Below are 7,153 nucleotides of genomic sequence, written 5' to 3'. Positions count from 1 at the left end.
CTCTATTGCTTCACTTAATAATGAATGATATTACGTTAGTTTTATTGATGCATATTCTTGTTACTATTGGATATATATGCTTCATAAAAAATCACAAGTGTTTGATGTTTTCAAGCAGTTCAAGGTGCATGTTGAAAATATCTGTAATGGTAAGATTAAGTTTCTTCACATTGATTGAGGCGGTAAGTATTGTAATGTTTCTACTTATTTACATGCTTGCAGGATTGGTCGTCGGGTTTCTTGCCCCCACAATTACGAACAAAATGACAACGCTGAACGTAAACATTGATACATTGTTGATGTTGGACTTACTCTTATAGCCCACTCTGACGTTCTTGAAATTTTGGCCTTATTCTTTTCAAACTGCAGTCTATCTCATTAATCGCCTCCCGTCGTTCACCATTGTCCTTAAAACTCCTTTATAACTTCTTTTTAAAGTCCTTGCGAATTATAATTTTTTGCGTATTTTTGTTGTTCTTTTTTTCCCTATCTCTACCCTTATCACCGTCATAAGCTTGATGCTCACTCTAAGTTGTGCACTTTCTTTGGATATAGTTCACATCATAAGGGCTATGTCTGTCTTAATATGACCACCTTCAAACTACTTATTTCTCGACATGTTTTTTATGAATCCCGATTTTCTTTCTCCCAACTTGGTTGTTTCTCTCTAGCTCCTTCCATGACTTCTCTTTCTCCTTTGTCTGTTTCTATTGTGATACCCCATTCCTCCCATCCTCCTCTGACTACTCATATTTCTTCACCTTCCTCTTCTTCTCTCTCCTCTCCCATACCGATTTATGTCGACCCTCCATCCTCTCCTTCTTCTATTGATGCTCATCCCATTTCCTCTTCTCCTGATCATGTGCCTTCGGGATCCGTATCTTCCTCTCCAGAATTGGTTCGGACTCATCCCATGATTACTCGAACCATGGACGACACCCGTAAACCCAAAATTTTCCTCTCCTCCAAACACTCTCTTCCTATTTCTCTTCTCTCAAAGCTAACCCAGGATGTGAAACTGATTCTTTCACCATAGCCAACCAAGATCTCTGGTGGCAGCAAGGTATGTACTTAGATTTTAATGCCCTAATCCATCATAACACTTGGATTCTTGTACCTTCTCCTAATCATCATATTATTGGGTGCAAATGGATTTATAAAATAAACAACGGTCGGATGGTGGCCTTGAACGCTTTGAAGCTCAACTTGTCGCAAAATGATTCAGTCAACAAGAATGTGTGGATTATTTTGAAACTTTCAGCCTGGTGGTTGAACTCATCACTATTTGCATTATCCTTGCTCTCGCCACTGGTCACAACTAGGCGACCTGACAACTCAATGTTCAAAATGCCTTTCTTCATAGTGTACTCAAACTTCTACATGGCACAACCCCCTGGTTTTCAAGACCCTCGGTTTCCTCACTATGCGTGCAAGTTGCAACATGCCTTATATGGTCTTAAACAAGCTTTGTGTGCATGGTATCATCGACTTAGTTCTTTTATCTTGCACATGGGTTTTGTTGGTTTTCAAATAAACACTTCTCTCTTTATTTTTTGGAGCTTCTCTATCATTATGTTTGTGTTAATTTATATGGATGATATTATCGTGAGTGACAACTCTCCTTCGAACATTCGGTCTCTCATATCTAATATGGTTTGTGAGTTTGCTCTCAAGGATTTTGGTTCACTGCATTTTTTTTTCGGTATTGAGGTTTTCTCTCTCTCTTCACTGGGTTGCTTTTATGTCAGCGCAAGTATATCTTAGATCTTCTTAATCGGACCAACATGCTTGACTCTAAACCCATTGCTTCACCTATGGCGACTCACTACAAGAAAACACGTTGTTAGCGACGAAAGGTAGTGACAGAATAGTACCGTCGCTCGTTAGCGACGGATTACATAGCCACAAACATCCGTCGCTATAATCAATGAAGCACATGAAACCAGCGACGAACCATAGTCCGTCGCCCAGTCCGTCGCTATTTAGTGACGGAGTTTGCGACATACAATTTGGTCGTTACGGCTACACGATTTGCCGACGACTCTTACGACAAACTCAAGTCCATTGCTACTTAGCGACGGACGTGGCGACAGAGAGCAGTCCATCGCGGGTTTCGTAAATTTGATTTACGTGGGCTTAGCGACAGAATTAATTCCGTCGCTAAGCCATCGCTAAGTTTCGAATAACCTTAATCCCAGACAGATTTTCCTTTTCTTCTTTCGCTGCTCCTGCCATTCGCCGGTCCCACTCCCGCCGGTCCCACCGTCCGCAGGCCCCGCCACCCGGAGGAAGGTAAAGGACGCCCCCCCCGCCACATTTTTTGGCAGGGGGTCGACCCTCTGTCGGAAACTCAGGGGGTTAACCCCCTGCCTGAAAATGCGGGGGTTAACCCCCTGCGTTTTTCGACAGGGGGTTAACCTCCTGCCGTTTCCGGCAGGGGGTCGACCCCCTGCCGAAAAACGCAGAGGGGTAACCCCCTGCGTTTTTCGGCAGGGGGTTAACCCCCTTTTGTTCTGGCAGGGGGTTACCCCTCTGCCGTTTTCGGCAGGGGCCCCTTCCTTTCTGGCAGGGGTTAAACCCCCTGCCGGAACAGCATGGGGTTAAGTCCTTGCCGGAACAGGCAGGGGGTCGACCCCGGCAGGGGGTTAACACCCTGCCTTTCCGGCAGGGGGTTTAACCACCTGTCGGAACAGGCAGGGGGTCAACCCTCTGCCTGCTGAGGCAGGGGGGCGACCCCCTACTGTTCTGGTAGGGGGTCGACTCACTGGCGAAAAGGCTGGGGGTCAACCCCCTGCCCGAACAGGGGGTCAGTTAACCCCCTACGTTCCGTAAGGGGGTTAACCCCCTATGTTCCGTAAGGGGGTCGACCCCCTGCCGGAACAGCAGGGCAGTCGACCCCTTGCCAGAACAGTTTTTTTTTATTTCGTAGTGACTTCATTTTGAAACAGTGTTTTTTTGTGCAGATTTTTCAACGGAATCAGCTCGTGCTCAGCCACCTGTGGTAAGTAAGTGTAAAAAACAATGCAAATCGGGTAAATACCCGTGGTGAGTAAGTGATGCAAGCATATCACATGTTATTTAATTTATTAGATGTAACACTTTATTGTTCACACACTCACTTAGTTGTTAATATTTAGGGTTGCTTTGTTGGAGTTCGGAGATCATGCTGAGCATGATTTTAATGTATGAATATTGAAGTATTCTTATTTTTGGAGTATGGAGTCCATGCTAGGCATGGTAGTAGTTAGTGAGATATTGAAGTGTGTTTGCTGCAGGTACATATTTGTCATTTGTTTGATATGAATGATTATAATGTATTGCAATGTTTGATGTAATTGTATCCATGCTTGCATGTAGTTACTTTCAATTTAATTATGACTTCCATGTGAAATTGTATAATGAAAGCATGCTTCAAATGATTGTATCGTGTCATTGATAATTTGCACATGAAAATATTAAGTTATCAATGCATGCATCAAATTTTTTGTTATTGTATGACATCATATATTGCATGATAAATTTGATATGTTCTTCATCGTAGCATTCTGATTGTTTTCTTTTAATTCATTAGGCTATTATTCGTAACATCATAAGAAAATGACTGCAAACCGTGAATGGATGTACCGCAGGATAGTGGACAATGAGTTATCGTACGAATATATGGATGGTGTTGACAGTTTTATTGAATTTGCAACGGCAAGTGTCAGTACAGTGAATCCCACAGACCAGATTAGGCGTCTCTGCAAGATTTGTAAGAATAATCGATTTGTAGAACCTCATAGCGTTAGACATCACCTATACATGAATGGTTTTGTGAGTGATTATCAGAACTGGACATTTCATGGAGAAGAATTTAGAAACGATTTTGATGCACGGGTGAATGTGGTGCACGATAATCCATATACGGATTTGATATTTGATGTCGCAGGAATAAAATTGGGTTCTGCTATGAGTTCTAGTAATGTAAGAACTGTCGTAGATGCAAAATCACCAAACGATGCAGTTAGTAGATTTTATGATTTACTTAGAGATGCTGATGAGCTACTTTGGAACGGTTGCGAGAGTCACACTATCTTGTCTGCAGTTCTTCAACTAATGAATTTGAAGTCCGAGTATAATTTGAGGCAATCATGTTTTGACCGTTTGTGCATGATTGTGAAGAGTATGTTGCCCAAATATGAGAAATTGCCACAAAATTTCTATCGTGCAAAAGTTATGGTCATCGCTTTAGGTATGGGTTACAAAAAGATTGATGCTTGTCCAAATCACTGCATGTTGTATTTCAAGGAGCAGGAAAACAATTCATGTGCAACACGAGGTTTGAGCCACAAGAAGTAATATGGGAGATTAGGATTTCACTTCTTCAACATCTACCAGGACCGGTTGCTCAATGGAAAGAGTACCCAAAGGAGGTGTTAGACAGATTGTGGTCCTTATTCACGGTATACAGTTGTTCCTCATAGTTAATGTGTTTTATATTTAATTTATTTAAGTAATGTCTACTAACTTTCTGAAAATATTTGTAGGCTTTGAATCGCTTCGCAACTACGATAGAAGAAAATGATGCAAGGAAGGTGTGGCAGAAGGTGGCTGTCAATCGATTTGCAGACATGCTGCACACTATGAAGACTGCAGCAAAAAAAACATTTGGCGTAGTAGATGATCCACTACTGTGGAAGGGCCATGGCCCTATTACTATCAGGAGAGATTACTGGGATGAAATGTGCGATAAGTGCGCGAGAGATGCATTTAAAACTCGCTTTGCGAAGGCTGCACAAAATCGAGCGAAGATGCCCGAAGCCCATCTACACATAGGTGGATCTAAGACATTTGGGAGCCACATGAAGAAAATGGTAACTCATCAATATATAATATTAATTTTATAAGTATTGTTGCAAACTTGTGTACTAAATCTTTTGTCATTTAACTTCGCAGGAAGCAAAAAAAGGAGGCAGTGTACCATATAAGGATGTGTTTGTTGAAACACATAAACGGAAGACCACGGGAGTCTTCGTATCAGACAAGGCGAGAACAACGACGGTATGTATTTATTCTATTAATAATCATTGCAATATGCAAGTTATCATAATATTATCATTAATTATTAATGCATACTTTAAACATTATTTTGTAGGAGGCATATGAGCAACAAATGATAGAGCGATATGGCGATGACGCTACTCAGCATCCATCATTTGATTCTGCAGCATGGGTGACTGCAACAGGTGAACCCAAAAAAGGTCGCGTGTTCGGGTTTGGGAGTAATCTGAACACTTCACCAGTTATTGCTTCTTTCAGTTACGGCTCAAAGGCTACTTTCGCCGACATAAGCTCCAAGCAGCAGCCTATTCTTTTCGGTGATGATGTACGCCAGATCATTAAGGACACATTGGATGACTACTTCCATGACACCGTCGCCCCCTTTCTCCGAGATGAGATCAACAATCTTGTGCTGAACAGGGGATCTTCGATTGCAGGTCCCTCTCAGGTATAATCACATATTCAGTTTTTTGACTGCCTTAGCACATATATGAGCATGATAGAATCACATATATAACTTTTTGCCTGTCTTAGAGCACATATGAGCATGATAGAAGCACATATAGAATTTTTTTATTGCCTTAGAACACATATGAGCATGCTATAATAACATATATAGTTTTTTTATTGCCTTAGAGCACATATGAGCATGCTATAAGCACATATAAAAATTTTTGCCTGCCTTAGAGCACATATGAGCATGCTATAATCACATATTCAGTTTTTTGACTGCCTAAGAACACATATGAGCATGATAGAATCACATATAAAGTTTTTTTGACTGCCTTAGAACACATATGAGCATGCTATAATCACATATTCAGTTTTTTGACTGCCTAAGAACACATATGAGCATGTTATAATCACATATTTAGTTTTTTGACTACCTTAGCACACATATGAGCATGATAGAATCACATATATAATTTTTTGCCTGCCTTAGAGCACATATGAGCATGATAGAATCACATATAGAGATTTTTTATTGCCTTAGAGCACATATAAGCATGATAGAATCACATATAGAGATTTTTTATTGCCTTAGAGCACATATGAGCATGCTATAATAACATATAGAGTTTTTTTATTGCCTTAGAGCACATATGAGCATGCTATAAGCACATATAAAATTTTTTGCCTGCCTTAGAGCACATATGAGTATGCTATAATCACATATTCAGTTTTTTGACTGCCTAAGAACACATATGAGCATGATAGAATCACATATAGAGTTTTTTTACTGCCTTAGAACATATATCATTTATGATAGAATCACATATAAATTTTTTTGCTTTGCCTGCCTTAGAGCACATATGAGCATCCTATAATCACATATTCAATTTTTTGACTGCCTTAGCACACATACGAGCATGATCGAATCACATATATAGCTTTTTGCCTGCCTTAAAGCAAATCTGAGCATGGTAGAATCACATATAGAGTTTTTCTAGCTGCCTTAGAACACATATGAACATGCTATAATTACATATTCAATTTTTTGACTGCCTTAGCACACATATGAGCATAATAGAATCACATATATAACTTTTTGCCTGCCTTAGAGCACATATGAGCATGATAGAAGCACATATAGAGTTTTTTTATTGCCTTAGAGCACACATGAGCACATGATAGAATCACATATAGTATGTAATTTATTTCATTATATTTTGTTTATCAATACTGACTGTTCTTTTCTTGTGTAGGCTGCTAGCGATAATCAGCGTAGCGGAGCTGAAGGGACAAATAAAGGCAATGAACAAGAAGACGCACAAAATCTTGGCGATGATTAGAGAACTGTGTTGAAGAAGTTCTATTTTTTTATGTTTCCTAATTGTAATTGTTGAATTGTAAATAATTAAACTTGTTAATTTTAAGGTGAAACGATTAATTGTTGTAGATTCTTTTTATATGAAATTTTTTGTGTGGTTTGTTTTTTATTTATAGGAAATATAAATTGTACAAGAAATATAAATTGTACCGTTCTCGGTATTTAATTTTTAAATAATTTTTTTTTCGTGTTTGCGACGGATTAGCGACAGAACCATCCGTCGCTATTCAAATAAATCTAGCGACGGCCTAACGACGGACGTAAATCCTTCGCCAAGCCGTG

General features: G+C 39.7%; 1 long non-coding RNA gene across 1 annotated transcript; it reads left to right on the top strand.

Moving 5' to 3' along the window:
- Window positions 1–5,365: 5,365 nt before the first annotated feature.
- Window positions 5,366–6,939, top strand: LOC149827205 (uncharacterized). Its single transcript, XR_016434861.1, has 2 exons — window positions 5,366–5,488; window positions 6,747–6,939. It is a non-coding gene; the product is annotated as an uncharacterized LOC149827205 (long non-coding RNA).
- The last annotated feature ends 214 nt before the right edge of the window (window positions 6,940–7,153 follow it).

This window comes from Nuphar pumila, chromosome 10, assembly GCF_984573655.1.
Source record: "Nuphar pumila chromosome 10, dmNupPumi1.hap1.1, whole genome shotgun sequence".
NCBI lineage: Eukaryota > Viridiplantae > Streptophyta > Magnoliopsida > Nymphaeales > Nymphaeaceae > Nuphar > Nuphar pumila.
This window is presented reverse-complemented; position numbering and strand designations above follow the sequence as displayed.